Genomic DNA, 18,961 nt, shown 5'->3' on the forward strand with positions numbered 1-18,961 from the left:
CAAAGTGTCGTTTTAATTCTATTTATTTATTTGAGTGCTTGTGGATAAACGATTTTTTGTTTTTCCATCTGGTGTGTACATCAGTATTCGAAAGATTATGAGGGCCTTGGGGGGCTGATATTTAAAATAAATGTATGCCAGAAACCTTCCCGGGAGTGTACTCAACAACTTCCCACAGTTTCATGGCTATCGGATGAATGGTGTTTTAATTCTATTTATTTATTCGAGTGCTTGTGAATACACGTTTTGTTGTTTTTCCGTCTGGTGCGTACATCAGTATTCGAAAGATTATGAGGGCCCTGGGGGGCCGATATTTTAAAAAAATTATGCCAGAAACCTTCATCGGAGTGTACTCAACAACTTCCCAAAGTTTCATGGCGATCAGATGAATTGTGTGCTAATGCATAAAGGACAAACAGACAGACAGACAGACAGACAGACATACTTTCGTTTTTATTTATATGGATGAACAGACAAGACATTATAAGACTTTCTTATCGGTAAGCCAAATTTCAGACTTTCAGTGATCTGTCCTGATTGGCTAGAGTTAGGTGGATTAGCCAGGCTGCTTTGATGAGGTGATAAGTAGCCCCTGGGGCTAGAGAGCCATTGTGGGAGGTCAGGGTTCTGCTACATAGGAATGCCAGAACAGGGGAGGGGGCATAAACAATAACCTTCATCAGAAGGAGACAGGCAGGAGAAGCCAGTTTCATTAACACCCCCATGCATTGAACCCAGCCAGATGGCAGGTATAAGGAAGGAATTAGCCGATGCAAGGGGGAGGGAGAATATGGAGATGAACCATCCTGGAGGTCGGTTTAGCCAGGTCATGCCTCTCTGCTGAAAAATCAGCCATATTGAATTTGGGAGAAATTGTGCTATTTGGGAGAAAAAAGTGACACACTTTGGAGGGTGTGGTCAAACTCTGGGGTGTTGTCATGCACCTCACTGGCTAGGAGTGTCCTCCTGCTTGACTCAGAGAGCTTGGAATACGTATCTGAGAGGGGCAGAGCCTCTCAGATCTGCTGCTTGAAATAATAATAATAAGAACGGTCCATGGAGAGAAATTTGATTTGCACCAACCAGGCCCTGCACTCTGAAGTCTGCGCCTGCTCCACAATCAGGAACTAAAGCCCTGGGGACTACCTTGCTTCAACAGGACTAACGAGTGGACTCCCTGCAAGCTACAGGTAAACAGGTAAACAGGGCTCTCTCTGACCATCACCATCAAGAATCCCCAGCCTGGAGTACTACCAGAGATTTGTAAGGCTTTGTCCAAGTGGATTGTGGAAAGTGAAGTCCCAACCTTTCAAGGACCATCTTGGAGCCTCCAGACCCATGGAGTAAGTTTTGGACACTTTGGGACCCTCATAAGAACTCCAGGAAGAAGTTCCAGAAGTTTGAAGAAGTTTGGAGCAACTCCTGAAAAAATCTCCATAAGTGGACTGACTCAACCTAGCTAGCCAAGCTGGCAACCCTCAACTGCAAGCTGGCATGCTGTCAAGTTTCTTCCTGCTGAAAAGCGCCTGAAGTCTGACTTGCAGAGTTTGACCAGGAGTTGGCTGAAACCCAAGCAAGTGAACCCTCACCGAAGTCGGCCTGGTGAAGAGCAGCGAAGGGCCCATGAAGAAAAGCCTCCGTAAAAGTTTCTAAGTCCGAACGAAGGAAGGGTGACTGGGACCACACACGAGAGTCAAGCCACCCACTTTCAACCATGTGGCCTGCTGGAAAGCTCTTGAGGTCTGACTTCCATAAGTTTGACCGGGAACTCCTCACAAGGCAAGCCAGCAAACCCTCACCGAATCCAGACTGGCTGAGAGCTTCGGGAGACTCCAGGAAGAAAATCTCCAAGAAAGTTTCTAAGTCAGAGGGTAAAAACTTTTACCAAGACCTACCTCAAGGAAGAGCTGAGCAGAACTCCTTGTCGGTCAGCTTGAAACTTTGACTTTGTCCTGGTCTTGCCCGTCTAGATGTCCCTCAAGGCGCTATAAGTTTCTAAGTGCTATATAGTGCAAATCTTTAAAATGTCATATCTCCAGTTCCCTACTTTGGATTCTTTTAATTTTGGTGCCATTTTAAACATAAGAATATTTCCTATTGTTATAATTTGATGTATTTTTATTGTGTGTTGTGTCTTAATTATATGCTGAATTGGTGTTTTTAAATGCTTTCCATACCTGTCTCTGAAGTTAAGTCTGCCTGCTCGCAGCCAGGCTCCCAAGAGTCGAGCATGGAAATTATTTTCTGAGACCTATTCTGAGCCCTAGACTGTGTTAGTCGACTTATTGCCAGTGGCAGATGCATATTTACCACTACTAATAACCCACTTTCCAATTCTGAAACACACATAGGAGGATAATGCCTCCATTGATTGTTTTTGTGCAGGAAGATGCCCCTTCCTGCACAAAAATAATCATTCCTACAATGCAGACACCCTTGCACCATTTTACAAGGGTGCCTGCATTGACGCAAGGCATTCAAAACGACACCAGCGCAGTGGAAGAAGACAAGAATGCGTTGTTTCTCATAGATACAAGCACATTCCTGCCCTTTTCCTTTGACACAGGGCAGCACAGCCAAGAGACTTGCTGTACTGCCCTGTGTCACAAACTCTTACGTGGAAGAGGTGTGGCGCCGCGGCCAGGGCGACTGACGCTGGAATCTGGGGACCACGGTTCGATCCCCGGCTCCGGCGGCAGGTCAGCCCAGCACCATGTGACTCTGGGCAATAGCTCACTTAATCTTCCCGACGGCCCCCCAGCGCCTAGAGACCCTTACGGGTGATTGTGCGCTTTACAAATGTGGACTTTACTTTACATGAGCCGTAAGTCCTGCCATGTTATATTATGTTATGTTACGTGGGTTTGTAAAGTAGGCTAATAACCCACAAGCATATCCAGGCACTATAGAAACCAGCACCTTACAACCAGAGATTGGTCCCACATCATGTTTGTGATCTGAGAAGCGTCATACAAGCCATAAACAGAGTCTCGACTAAATGTGATCAAATTGTCCTATAGTCCAGTATGAGTAAAGTTTGTCTCATCCGACACCAAAAGAACCTGTGATCATATGGCGTTCAGAAATCCAAAGACTGAAAAAACAGTAAGAGAAAATTGGTTGTAACTCACATGTCCCAATAGCCTCAAAACGGCCAGTTTGCAGGCCAATTGGAGATTAGTATCAGCATGCTTACTCTAGATACTCACTTATGTAAAACAAGGACCCCATGCGCGGAAGGTTTCTTAATTCACAACACGGGCTTCTATGGGAATTAACAAGGGCGTATTATCAAGCCCATTATCGCCGTTTTATCGGCAGTTTCGTGCCGGTAAAACAGCGATAATTTTAACAACTGTCCTTGATAATATGTCCCTAGAATATGAGCTCCTGATGCTGGTATTGTGCACTGTGTTTGCTCTGTTTTGCTAACAGGTTTCAAATAAATGTTCAGAGAATATGGGGCATGAATTTTTACCTCCTTTGTGATAACCGCTGATTTTATTCATATTTACCTAATGTTATGGAGCCTATAGGAGAAAATATATATTTCATGTAAATGGCTACTACAGTTGATAGACACCTTGTAGTGAACTATTGGTGTCTATTGAATTCCACAATTGTAACACAATCTTGGTGAAAACTTCAGTACACTCAGCTGACTGAAAGTTGTATGTATACACAACAGCATGTTAAAACATGTATAAGGAAGTGCCTGCTTGCAGATAAATAAACAGGGAGGTGTTTCATAGAATGATCAAACACGTTTTATGGAGTCTGTGTATCGAATGTAATTACGTTTTAGTTTCTGTCTATATGTTCTATTAAAATACTACTTTGACATTTCATATATTTTCTAATGCTTAAAGGTGCTTTTTCTCCTGCCTGTGCTTTAAACTAACAATAAACATAAAATAATAAAAAACCGAAGGCGTTTTTTGTTGGCTGCGTTCCATTGTCAAGGACGCTGGTTCTATTAAGAACTTCTAGCTCCTCTTTTAGAACACATCCAGAAATACTGTTCCTTGCAGTTGCAAATGCCTCTTGAAATTCAGATAACCACTTTAAATTCTTGTTAATGAGTTTAGAAATGTTGCTTTTGCAAGGTACTTAGCTCCTCTTGCTAACTGTGATGCAAGTAATTATTTGGTTTCTCATCCGAGTTAAAAGCCTAAATTAACCAATACCCTTAGGGGCAGATTTACAATAAATGGCGCATGCCTGCACATCAGCAGGGATGCGGCAGTTATTGTGCATCAGGGCTCCGCCACCATGGATGCGCCGCATTTACAATGCGGCACACCATGGGGCAAAAACGGCACAGATGCGTGATGCATCTGTGCCGTAAAAGCAGCGCATTGCTGGAGTTGCATCGCAAGTGCGACATAGTTCCAGCACTGCTCTGGGGGCCCTATCTTCACAATGCTGCATCAATCCTTACGCCTTCTTCAAGCAGGCGCAGGGTTTTGACGCAGCATGGGCTCAAAAGTGACTGAGTGAAATCTCGTAGATTTCACTCAGCCACTTTTAGGAGGCGTTCCTGCGTTGGAACGCCCCCACCCCTGCAATGGAACGCCTCCTTCTGGCGCAGGGCTTTACAACGTGACACATCTGGGAGATGCGGCACATTGTAAATACCCCACACCATGGCGCATCTTTTGCGCCGCCGTTGCGTCACAAAAGTGACGCAACTGCGGCGTAAAAGAGGCGCAAGGGGCTTGTAAATCTGCCCCTATGTCCCTTATAATTGGTTCTGTAAAAGGTTTTTCTGAGGATAACTCATCGATGTGTTACTGGTTAGGATTGCTGCTCCCCCAGTGTTTTCTGCTTTGGCCTGCTCAGTTCCCGCCAACCAAGTTCCTGCCCAAGTCGCTGTTCAGCCTCTGCCAGAGCTCGCCGAGCAACCAGCACATCAAACATCACTGAGCCTGCTCTGACCAAACACCATACAATGCAAATAGGCACCTAGGTAAGTTCTGGTGTACAGCACAGCTCATGGAATCTTTGTATATTAACTCCTCTCCTCCCCGCTAGGGTTGGTTGTTGCTGATGGTCCTTGCCTCTACTCTTGCAGGAACTTCAGTTCTTGTGGGACTTGCAGCCATTTTGGAGGTGGTTCACTATTCAAGCCACTCCAGTGGGTGTTAGCTCAATTTGTCTTCAGGGTTCATTTGGTGCAGGAATGGGCCTGCCTTTGCTCCTTCCTCCCAGAGCACTAGATCTCAGGAACTCCACCTTCATGGAAAGAAGTCAGGTTATTGAACAGTATCTGCATAGCAACACTTTTGAAGTTAGTGAAAACAAGGCGATGCTGGTAATAAGGCATTTCACAAGTACTGAATGCGTATCTTGTCCTCCAATGGGCTTGAGGTAATCTCCAGGCTTTTAGACTGCTCATTTTTTTAATCTCAGTTCTGAAACTGGATACATTTACCTTATTCTGGGTCAATGTAATCATTGGGCCCGATTCACAGAGCTAACGTAAGACAAAATCCTAAACTTACTACCATTTTGGTATTCACAGAAGGCACTTACTCATTTTGGTATTCCAAAGAAGGCACTTACTCATTTCGGGATTTACAGACGTTAGGAGTCCTAACTTTAGGACTCTTAAATGCCTTCTGTGAATACCGAAAGTCTTAAAGTTAGGATTTTTCTCAGTTTAGGAGTAGTAAAGTAAGATTTAGGACTCCTAAACTGAGGAAAATCCTAGGTTTAAGACTTTCGGTACTCACAGAAGGCATTTAGGAGTCCTAAAGTTAGAACTCCTAACTTCTGTGAATACCAAAATGAGTAAGTGCCTTCTGTGAATACCGAAATGATTAACAGCCTGATTCATGTACGGGCCGTTTTGCGTGGCCCTAATAGCGAATCATAGCGACTCGCTATTGAGGACACGCAAAACGGCATTCATGTAGGAATTGCTAAATCAATAGCGATTCCTACATGTTCTCTATTTGCGAGTAGCAATTTGCTACTCGCAAAAAAAGGAATAACTCCCCATTCATTCCTATGGGCCAAAAGGCCCATAGGAATGAATGGGGAGTATCCCTTATTTGCGAGTAGCAATTTGCTACTCGCAAATCAGATAGCGATTTTAAGGGTGCCAGGGGTGTCCAAAGGACACCCTGTAGCACCCCTAAAATGCACATTTGAACAGGTGTTGCGCACACACATGTCCAAAGGACATGTGTGTGTGCAACATGCAACTTAGAAAAATGCTTTTAAAAGCATTTTTCTATGTTTTTGCTATTTACCGAGAGGTCTGACCTCTCGGTAAATAGCGGCCCAATTTTGCTAAATCGCAATTTTTGCAAGTGTCATGAATAGCATTTAAGGAATCTCTAATAGAGATTCCTTAAATGCTAATCCTCGCATATTTGCTAATTCCTCATTAGCGATTTTTGCATTTGGGATTGTGAATCCCAAATGCCAAAATTGCACTCGCAAAAGGCAAGATTCTGAGAATCTTGCCCTTTGCGAGTGCAATTTTGCTTCATGAATCAGGCTGTAAGTCCCTTCTGTGAATACCGAAATGGGAGTAAGTTTAGGATTTTGTCTTAAGTTAGTTCTGTGAATCGGGCCCACTGAATTGAACTCAGACAAACTGAAGGAAACATTAAAGTTCACCCTTGGACAGACAATGATCTCCATGTGCTATCCATAACCATACATGAGTAAATATACTCTCGACTCAGTGTATCGCAAAGTGTTGTGCAAGAGTACGAGTTTAATAAGCAGGTACCTCATTCATTATAGATATAACGAGAGTGTAGGTGTTGCAGTAGACGTCAACATTGTTTTCTTTGTCCTACAGAATCACTCACTTCTACAGCCAGTGATTACATCACTCTAGCACCACATGTGCTTCTCAGCAAGGGGCAGGTATAATACAACTTCATGATTGATAAGAAATGAAGAATGGTAATATTTTGTGTTATTCTGCAGTATAAAGATTCTCAGAGTTTTGTTTGTATTCTTAAATACCAATACATTGATCATCTATTGCATCCAGTAGAGTTTGAGCAGAGTTGGCAGATCCAATCCCATACATGGTGTATGTCTTTTTCTTGTGCCTCCATTCCCCTCTGCCCCTAAGTTCCCTGTTCATCATTTTGTTATAGCGAGGTAATGCTGAAGAAGCCGTTTGGAATCCACACTGCTTCTGTAAGATTGGCATTGTGGGAACACATGATTAGCGTTTCAAGTTTAGTTCTTAACATTGTTATTAGTTGGCATGCAGTTACGGAAGGAGCCCCTCCCCATATTATTTACATAAACAATAAAAAGGCATTTGATTGGGTAGAGCTGGCTTTACCTGGTCGACAGCGCATGCTGTAGGAATTGGATCTGATATCATTAGCCCGGAGTATCTGAATAAGGAGTAACAATACCCGATTGTAACAACCTGAGCCCTAAAACGCTTTATTTAAAATTATTGTTGCGAGGGGATGCTCAACCTGCCAGCTGAAAACACCCACACTACTGCCAAGTGCTTCCTTTGAATTTATTTTCGAATTTTGCTCATAAATTGGTCAGTAGTTGTTTTTACACCATTTTAGTAAGTTCTACCACATAAGCTATGTAAAAGCATAGGGGCACATGCATCAAGATATGCTTTTGCGAGTCCTCAATTATAATTATTAGGAATCGCAATTAAGGACTCGCAAAAGCCTATGCATGTAGGAATTGCTATAAAGGTAGCGATTCCTAAACATTCCTTAATTGCTACTTGCAAACTGCGAGTCACAATTATGGAATGGCTTCCCTTTAATTCCTATGAGCCTACAGGCCCATAGGAATGAATGGAAAATTGCATGCGCCAATATGTACTCGCAAATTGCGCATGCAATTTCAAGGGTGCAAGGGTTTCAAAAGGACACCCTGTTGCACCCCTGAAATTGTGATGTACACCCTTGTTGCGCACACAAATGCCCCAAGGGCATGTGTGTGTGTAATCTTAAACTTTGAAAAATGCACTTTGGTGCATTTTTCAAAGTTTTCGCCAAATACTATCAGGTTGAAATAATAGCAAAATCGCTATTTTAAATGCAATCTTGCATTGCATTTAAGGCTTCGCAATTTGCGATTCCTTAAATGCAATCGCAAATTGCGATTTTTGCATTTGGGATGATGCATCCCAAATGCAAAAATTGCAGTTGCAAAGGTGCAGATGCTCCTTTCCAATCCCAATTTTAAATGAAGCATGTGCCCCCTTAGTCTTTTATTTGAAATGGTAGAAAACAATTTGAGACTAAAAATTGAAGTGCAAACCATCTTCAGACACATCCCATGCCTTGTACTCCACTGGACTGTGCAAGTACTGGAATATTTAATTAGTGCTCTTTCAGAGCCTATGGCCATTTTTTTTTAACAGATTACAATAATAAACGTGTTATAAAATGTTGCCACTGATCTGATATACTCTACTTTGGAGAGTTTAGTTGACTGGAGCATGTTTGCGCCATTTTGGCTCAAGGTTTCACTTACACAGGTGGTTAATCTGTCATGTGAACTAAAATTAAAAAATTCTAACTTAAAATAAGAAAAAACTCTCCCCCACACACTCACACTCTCTCTCCCTTCCTCACCGCATTCCTTACAAGATGTGGATATAACAAAGCAGCAGGCCTTCGACCCACTCTAAAGACATGTACATAGGATGGAGGCATCTAAAAGACAGGTAGTGCTGGGGTAGATACTGTCACATGCCACTGAAAAGGTGGATATGTCTGGCAAGGGTCAGCCTCACCTGAAACAGAGTCAGTCACCTAATAGGCTTGCACCTCTGGAAGTCTAGTTAGGCTGGGACAGAATCGGTCACATGTTTGGCATGTGTGGTTGAAAAACTGGTAGGGCTTTGTGGAGTAAGTTATATCTCAAGGTTACAACTCCAAAAGTTAGGCCGAACTGAAGAAGAATCGCGTCCATATTAGGTTTGCACCTCTGAAATACAAGTAGGCTTCAAAAAGGTCAGCCGTATCTCAGGCGTGTACTTGTAAAGACCAGTGGTTTCTAGGGAAGGGTCAGTTATGAACTAGTTTCCACGTGCTTACATTAGGAAAAGTCAAATATGTATTCAGCTTTTGACTAAAGATGGAAAATAGCCCATTGTTTTTACAAAGGGTAGTATTGCTGGAGAAGACGTTTGACTCTTGTTATGTCTAAGATTTGCTTCTGATAGATGAATAGGATTGGATTTGAGCTGGACAGTCAGATGTGTTGGGGGCCAACTACCCCTCCTGTTACCTCCAGTAAATCCCACTCCTTACTCCACCACTCTGCAAACGGCACTGTTGTGTTATAGTTAGAAATTAGCATTTACAAAACAATAGACATTCACTGAAAAAACCATAGGTTTCAGGGACCTTATAGTTAGAAACGAGCATTTAAAAAACCTTAGAAATTCACTGAAAAAACCATAAGTTTTAGGGAAGTTATAGTTAGAAATTAGCATTTAAAAAACCTTAGAAATTCACTGGAAAAGCCATAGGTTTTAGGGACGTAATAGTTTGAAATTAGCATTCAAAAAATCTTGGAAATTCACTGAGAAAAACATAGGTTTCAGGGACGTTATAGTTAGTTAGACATTTCGCTGGTATAAAACCAGCGAAATTCACCCAGTATAGTTAGTAGAGCCAACTATAACTCGTGCTCCGCAATACACTGCTGATGACATCACATATTACTTCACTCATGACATGGTCAGTAAAATCACTGATGACATCTCAAATGACATCACTGATGATATCATCCACGTAAACCCTCTGATGCACCTCTTCACAGCTTAATATAACCTTTGATACACCCACTCTAAAATCTGGACTGCCATTTACGAAACCATGGACATACCAATACTAACCCTGGGCATAGTTTTCATACACGTAGCTTCACGTAGTATACTTTGAACTTCACATTGTACAGCTGATGACACTGTGTACTTGTCTGCACTGTCAAATAATTGCAAATGGCATCCTACACAGTGCCAGTTATGATAAAATAAGTATCTCTATCTTTATATACTAAAGCACATATAGTACTTTCACAAAAGCGAAACTGAAAAATTAGCAAGCAATGAGAGAGGTGATGATTTTGGGATCCTCCCTAGGGAGAGTACCAAACAGATGCCTTGAAAACAAAAATCACATCTTATTGAACAATTTGGTGGTGGTCCCATCCTCTTAGGACCACCCCAAGCACAGTTATTGGCAAAAAACTTTCCCAACCAAAGGCCCTGCAAAGCATTATGGGATGAGATTAGCAGTGGGCAGTGCATATTATATAGTATCCAATATCAAAATAATTCTACAAAGAGCTGCAGTTCAACTGGTGGTTACTAGATGTCCCTCATGAGTCACATGCAAATGCTTGATGAAAGGATTTCATTGGTTTTGCATTTGACTCGTGAGGGACATCTAGTAACGACTGGTGGAACTGCAGCTTGATGTAAGAATAATTTCAATGCTTTGCATTTGACTCGTGAGGGACCTCTACTAACGACTAGTTGAACTTCAGCTCTTTGTAGAAATATTTTGATATTGGATACTATAATATATTTACTGCCCACTGCTAATCTCGTCCCATAATGCTTTGCAGGGCCTTTGGTTGGGATTGTTTTTTTGCCAATAACTGTGCTTGGGGTGGTCCTAAGAGGATGGGACCACCACTGAAGTTCCACAAGATGTGCTTTTTATTTATGCTCTTTGTGGTCAAGGCATCTGCTTGGTCCTCCCCCTAGGTTAGGGAGGCCCCAAAATCCTCACCTCTCTCATTGCCTAATGTTTTCATTGAAAAAGTTCACTTTTGTGAATTGGTTATATGGTGTTTAGCAAGTATAATTGCTTTACAAAACATCTGAAGATGTTATTTATTTAATTGATACGTTACGTGATTAAGCACAGTTTTGGTACTGTGCAATTTGCGGAGTGCGAATTAGTACAAACTATTTATGCTCCGTTAGAGTAGCGTAGTACTATGTCCAGGGTTAACCAATACCAGTTACTACATACCCACTCACTGATTCCTAGGTCTACACGCACATCCACTCACTCACCCATACAGTCACTCATCAATATGGCCACTGTCATAGGCACTCATACACCTATGCAGACACTCACACACCACCACTCACCCATAGAGTTACTTACACAGCTAGTTAGGCATGCAAAGAATCAAGCACATTCCTATTTACTCACCTATACAGTTATACACACACCACATCACTTATTCACATAGATACTAACACATACTTACTCTCTTATATAATCACTGACACAAGCACACACTCATCCACACAGCCACTCTCACAATCACTCACTCTCACATATAGTCATTTATATACTCCAACACTCACATATACTGCCTTTCACATATGTAGTTACTCACATATGTACCACTGAGACATTCACTCACCAACACAGCCATACACACACTAACCCACAGATACAGCCCCTACAAACACACTCTTGAACCCATACACCCAGTGAATCACCCATTCACACATCCATACAGTGAGTCACACACACCCCACCCCACCCCACCCCCACACAGACATCCAGGCACCCATACAGATACTCAGACAAGCAATCAATAACCCATATGGACACTCATGTAGCTACTCAACACACCAACAGACAGACTGATACAGACATTCACACAGTTTAGTCACTAACCCATGGATTCCGTAAGACACGTTTAATCACTCACTTATACAGTCAGTCATGCACCTACTAAATCATCCATTCAGACAGTCATACAGCCACTGATTCTTCAATATCCCTTGGCCTATATGTATAAAACATATTTCAACTTTACAGAAACACACAGTCACTAGATAATGTCATCAGTGATGACATCAATGATGTCATTTGAGATGTCATCAGTGATGTCATCAGTGATTTCACTGACCATGTCATGAGTGATGTGATATGTGACGTCATCAGCAGTGCATTGCGGGGATGCGAGTTATAGTTAGCTCTACTAACTATAACGGCTGCATTTCTCTGGTTTTATACGAGTGAAATTTCTAACTCACTATAACGTCCCTGATATATATATATATATATATATTCATATAGGTATATGTGTTCTAATGAAATGGAAAGATTCTCTGAAGTCGTAGTTTTTATAAATTCCAAATATATCCAGCCAAGATTCTGAGAGACAAAATTCATTAGGGATAGCTTCTCTCTGCGCTGGACACACAGAGCCACAGGCTTGGTATGACATCAACATGCCGCGACCGCACGCAGGGTGATTTGATCGCTCCGGACAGAATAGACGAAAGTTGTCATAGCGAAGAAGGCAGACGGTCTGCGAGGACCAAGCCGAGACGATGCTGCACACATTGCATGAGTAATATCTTTTGAATAGAGGTACCTGCTGTCTCCGTGGCGCTGTCAGTGAGGGGAAGTCATGGTAAAGGAAGCTATCTTTAGCTGTTCATATTGACTTGATATAGACTGCCAAGTCATGTTGGTCGTCTGTTCTCTATGTCTATGACAAGCTGATATGAGTCATAAGTTTATAAATGCAGAGTGTTAGCCTCAAGGCATGGCCCTTACATCAAAGTAAAAATAATCTTCAGAGATGTCACCAGCAAAAAGCTTCAGTAGTTTCAGTATAGTGGCGTGATTATCTGAGTCACCCATCAAGCGAGGCTTCCTTTAAGTGCATTTATCCGCTAGGAAAACATTTGACTTTATTCCCCTTTAGCCCTGATTGCGATTGGCCCCAAATTAAGGGGCGTTAATATCATTCCTGGATTAGACATTCTGGCTACTGGTATTACCAGAATGACAAGTTGATTTTTGTGCCTATCTCTGTCAGGAAGAAGTAATGGCGGTCGTAGGGAGTTGTTGGGGATGAGTCATTGCGGGAGTGGACAAAGTCTGTTGGAAGCTGCACACCGCCTGTACCCTCAGCATAGAGCCCTGGACGGGACAAGCAGAAAAAGACAATGGGCCCGATTCACAGAACTAACTTAAGACAAAATCCTAAACTTACTACTTATGGTATTCACAGAAGTTAGGATTTTGTCTTAAGTTTGTCTTAAGACAAACTTAAGACAGACGTAAGACAGACTTAAGACAGACTTAAGACAAACTTAAGACAGACTTGTCTTAAGTCTGTCTTAAGTCTGTCTTAAGTTTGTCTTAGGATAAACTTAAGACAAAATCCTAACTTCTGTGAATACCATAAGTAGTAAGTTTAGGATTTTGTTTTAAGTCAATTCTGTGAATCAGGCCCAATGCAACTGAATCTGCGGGAGGCAGAGGATGCAACGATACACGCAAGGAGAGTTTTATTTTTATTTTCGGTGACTGACCTGTAGGCCGTTCTGGGAAGCAGAAATGTCATTTTATGTTGGGATGAGTTGGCTTGTTGGATACAAAATTAATACAAAAAAGGAAAAAACTACCCTCTATTCACATAGATTGAGGCAGTAAAAAGCTGTGGGTGCGGTGGCTACCATAGAATTCGTATTCTCAATTCAGCACAAACTCTTTAATTTTGATACAGTATTCCTACACCTAGTCCCTGATTCCGAGTTCGTCGGAATCAAGGTGCTATCATAGCACCCCATAAGTAACAATACCCCAGAGCACGTTATTTTTTAGATGTGATAAATAGCGCCTCTTCCGAGTTTTGGCACAATAACAGGCATATTTTGGTGCATAATGCACCTGAGTCTGCACAGCACAGGAAATGCTGTGCACATTTGTACACTTTACCTGTCGAAATTTCAAGGAACATTTTGAGCTCCCACTCACAGAATAAGTTAAAGAACAATTGTCATTCTTATTAAACTTTTGTGATTTAATTCGAACAGTTAGGCAACAAATAAGAGCTTATTCAATGGAATATTGTGGAGCAAGTTCTGAAAATGGTTAGTAACATACCACCAGGCAGTAATTATGACACCTGGAGGTGATGAGTGCATCTTACCTAAGCACGCCTTGTACTTGGCAGAGTGCTTCTTAAGCTGAAAACTCTGCTGCAGAACCCTCCACCCGCCTGAATGCACCAAAGGGCTTCACACATGCACATGCTGTCCTCCTCTTTTCACTAACTTCTGGGAGGGGGACAGTGCACCCACTCCACCTATTGCTATTATAGCTAGCTGAGCTAACAGGTCACTACTCAGTAAACTGACCAAGTGTAATCATTATTTCTAGGCCCAGGAGGATATTGAAGTATATGTATATATATATTGTATATATATGTGTATATATTGTGCATATTTTCTCACCAATAAACATCTGTTATTCAGCGCCAAGAGACCCCGTCAAGGGTGAACGTGCACTTTACAAATACACATCAAACACAATATCAGTAAAGAAGAAAGAATGAGCCTAGAAACACTGAAACATAATCGAGAAGTGGTTATTAAACCAGCTTACAAAGGGGGCTCTATTGACACCTAAAACAGAGAGAACTACATAACAGAAATACAGACACAGGTATAAGTAGCTGAAAATTATAAGAAAATACCAGGAGACCGGACTAAGGAAGTCTCTAAACTTATAGACCAACTCCCCACATGAGGGTTGGAAGAGTCTATCTGAGCGAGCGTGAGGTTGGTTATCTCAACCAGAAAGAACCTCGCATTCCGACCATTTACACACTTCCAAAAGTGCATAAAAATAGGGCTAAACCACCTGGTAGGCCCATTCTATCGGGATGTGGGTCGGTCTTTGAGCCTCTGTGCCACTATGTGGATATTTTTCTACAACCATGGTTGCCCATGACAAGATCCTACATCCGTGATACAATGTAAGTTATCAATTGGTTAGAGGGTTTTCCATTTGATAACGACAAACAACTATTGGTAACCCTTGATGTGGCCTCGCATTTGTGGAATACGAGTATTCCACAAATAGAAGCATTGGAAATAGCCCATGAAATCTTAGAACGTAGGGATAGACCACATTGGGTACCGACTGATTTCATCATTGGTCTATTCGAAGTAGCCATGACTAAGAATTTCTTTACATTCCAAAAGGACTTTTTCTACCAAACCAAGGGAGTAGCTATGAGAGCTGGCTTTATCCCTGAGATAGCTAATCTAAACATGGACAGCTATAAGGACAAATATATTTACAAATGATAACCCTTTAATAGAGAATATCACTCTGTGAAAGAGGAATATCGATGATGTCCTTATGGTCTGGACAGGTAACTCAGAGGCACTAGAGGAGTTTTGCGGTTGGCTCAATGGTAGATTAAGAGATAGACAGCTAACAAGGGCATGCAGTCATGAGCAAATACATTTCCTAAATCTCACTATCAAGACTGAAGAGAAGATGTTATACACCTCACTATATAGAAACCATTGGAACGTAACACACTACAGGGGTAGTATACAAGTAACCTCCTCAGAAATCTGAGAGACAATCTGCCCTACGGACAGTTTCTAAGACTATGCAGGAACTGTGACCGTAGTACAGATTTCTTTAGTGAGTCTGACTCTCTCATTTCCAGATTGACAGAACGTAGCTACCCACAGACTCTCTTAAGAAATCAAGGAAACGGGCATGGCACTGTCATAGAGACATATTACTACAGACCCTTAAAAACAATAAAACTGAGAATGACAGGATTGTCTGTGTTTCTACATTTAGCAACAGCAGTAATGAAATCAAACAAATCATAAATCACAATTGGTCTCTTGTGGCGGATGAAATAGGGACCACTGACCCTCCACTCTTTGCCCTTAAAAGAGGAAGAAACATCAGAGATTGTGTGGTCAGCTCGTATCTAAAGGACATACCAGTAGCAGACACACGCTCCTTACTAATGTTACCTCCACTGCGAGGTCACTTTAGATGTGGGCATTGCAGGGAGTGTGATCTAACTATTGAACAAAAAGATTTTGAACACAATGGTAGGTAGTTTACCCTACACCATCAGACCAATTGCAATTCCAAGGACGTGAAATATATCATCAGATGTCCTTGTCAGAAAGTATATATTGATCAGACCAAACAAAAGATCAAAACAAGAATATTGCAACACTGCTCACAAATACAATGCAAAGTAGAGGCTGCCCCATTTGTGGAAGAACACTTCAATGAGATGCATCACCCCCATGACAGCTTAAAATGGTGGGTACTGGAAAGAATTCAACCCAAACCGAGGGAGGGAGCTATAACATCTGCCATGAATTTACGAGAATGCAAATGGATCCATCTTTTAGACTCCGTCTCTGAAGAGATTTCCAGACAAATCTCTCTCCTCTTTACATGTGAAACAGAAGGTCTATAAAAGATGTCTGTAGAATTGCGCAATTTGAAATGTTCCTAGTCCAAGTTCCTTGGATGTGTAAATTGGCCATTGTGAAATGTTCATGTACATATATATAAACAATATAAAGAATACTGGGGCATATTATCAAGGGTGGCGATAGGGAATTTTTTCCGCTTTAGCGGCCGTTTTCGGCCTCTAAGCGGCGAGAATTCTATCGCCCTATTAGCAAGCTGTCGCTAACAGCAGTTAGTGACAGCTTTTAGGTGATAGCGAGTGGTTTGGGGCCCGCTTTGCATTTATCGCTAATGACATGCAAAGTGGGCGTACCCAAACTGTAACATTGCTATCGCCTATTAGCAAGGCAGGCGTAGCGATGGAAATATTCGAGCTAAGCGCGAATATCTCCAAATACTAACACCTGCCCAGACCAGTTCTTAGCCATGTTATCCAATGGGAGGTCGATAATATGGCTAAGAGCATTTCGTCGTTAATGCGTGAATATCGCTGTATTCTCAGCGATATTTACGCATTTCGCCGCTATCGCCGGAAAATGTATCGCTTTGGAGATAAACGTTGCTAATAGCATGTTATCTCAGCGATAAATTCCGGCGATGCTCAGCGATAAAAAAATCATCTCTAAGCCTATTTAGCGATAAATATCGCTACTTGTTGGTAATATGCCCCACTGTTTTCAATGCTGGAAGTTATAAAATGTAATTTATCATGAGAATGAAATGTAATGTATTACGATGTTTCTGAAACAAACGTAGAAAACTGATATACACCCTATGTAAATCCATCTGTAAGGACTGAAAAATTCACGTATGATAAATATTATGAAGAAATCGTTATGTACCCTATGCCCCTACTGCACACTTAGTCTGAGCATAGTGCTTGAATTATTGAAACAAGTGCAATTCACAACAACGATGTGGTCAGATAACTGAAGAACCAAACCTCCCATCACACTTTTTGAATTCGGTGAGTTGTTGACATCCGTGTATTGACCAAATGCCTCTACCTTGGGTTTTAAAATCATTTTAGATTCACCCTGATCCTTTCGACTACATGTAACAAATGAACAAACTCAACATATGTTAAACATCGATCCTATATAATTACCATGTAGCATGTTAGTTACCATAGCAACCGTAACTCTGCTACCAGAGAATTGATCCAGCGCCCCTATAGAAAATATGTCATAGCAATGCTACCCAACTCCACAATATTCACCATTAATCATAAAACACTCACAAGGCCCATAAACTAACGTGACATATTTTGAGCAACTGAATCATGTGACTTAATTAATAAAACCTATTCACAAATTATATACACATTTATATACAACTGCAGTATAATGATTTCACCATGGTTTTTGTAAAGCTTTGCATTTAATTAAGTCACTTAGGCAAATGGATCTGCTGATGGTAATGACTATAAAATAACAAGACCAGCTTGTCTTTTCAAAAATCTTAATTATTAACTATTTATTCAAGAAAAGTGCATTTTATTAAAGAAATAGCAAATTAGTCTGACAGTTCTAAGCAGAATCAAATAACATGTTAAATGAAGAATAAACAGTTTCCATCACCTAAGCCCTAATTTCCCTGTCTAAAACTCACTTGGCCTAAAAGAATAAAGATAAAAGTCATTTAACCCTTTTGATCCTTACGTGCTCCAAAGAGTCCGTCAGCACGTCACGCCTAACAGGAATCGGGAGAAGATGAGCAGCAAGAGCCCCCTCCCTCCCATGGGAACAGTTTTTATACCTTTTCTAACTAACTAAAGTATCTTTATCGTACATTTTTTCTGAAAATCCAAACTTCCAATTGGCTGAGCCATGTCAGTCCACTATTAGGTCATGCTCTCCTGACCAAGTCCGGAGCCTCATAATAGCCCTAATTGTTCTTAGTTTCACCATCCTTTTTGCTTCCTCAAAAAGATACTTTTCCCGGGGAGAAACTTTACACTTCCTAATTTTGGCAGGCCATTCAGCATCCTGTCCTTGGCTATGACTCCAAGAACACATCCGACTCGACCTTAATTATTTCTGCACAAAACGTTGTCAGCTCAGCAAAATACTCTTTCGTCTGTGCATTAGTGAAGGTTTCACTCTGGTCAAGTTTCATAAACTGCAGCACTGCCAGCCATTTTCTTCAGGTACATTCATAAAACTAATGTAAAAACAAACACAAAATATCGATTAATGAAAGAAATAGAGTTCGTTCTGTTACCCACCCACCTTTGCTAATTATTAACCCATTAATCTAAGTTACCTAGCTGAAGCAAATAAAGCAACAAACAGAATTGTGCAACATGAAGACGAAAAGACATAACATGAGCTCACAAAATAAGCACATGCCATTAATAAAACAGCCGCATTTTAATTTTGACAAAGACAATAGACAAGATTATTTTATTATATTTTTACAAACAAGCATTTGCAACATAAAGCACATATATGAGCACACATTTTAGTCCCTTATGTAATGTTTTGCAATTTAATCTAAGTTGGTTTAGTAATATTCACTCCATTCACGTTAATATAATTATTTTGTTATAGAAGTTTAACTTTGCGAGTCAAAAACAAATTTATTTTAAAATCTCGCTCCATCAACTCCCTCATCTGGTGATTTCAAAATCACCAAACTACACCCAAAAATGTAGCAACATTTTTGTCCTAAGGGAGAACATGTTTTGATTTTCACTG

This window comes from Lissotriton helveticus, chromosome 1_2, assembly GCF_964261635.1.
Source record: "Lissotriton helveticus chromosome 1_2, aLisHel1.1, whole genome shotgun sequence".
Taxonomy (NCBI): Eukaryota; Metazoa; Chordata; class Amphibia; order Caudata; family Salamandridae; genus Lissotriton; species Lissotriton helveticus.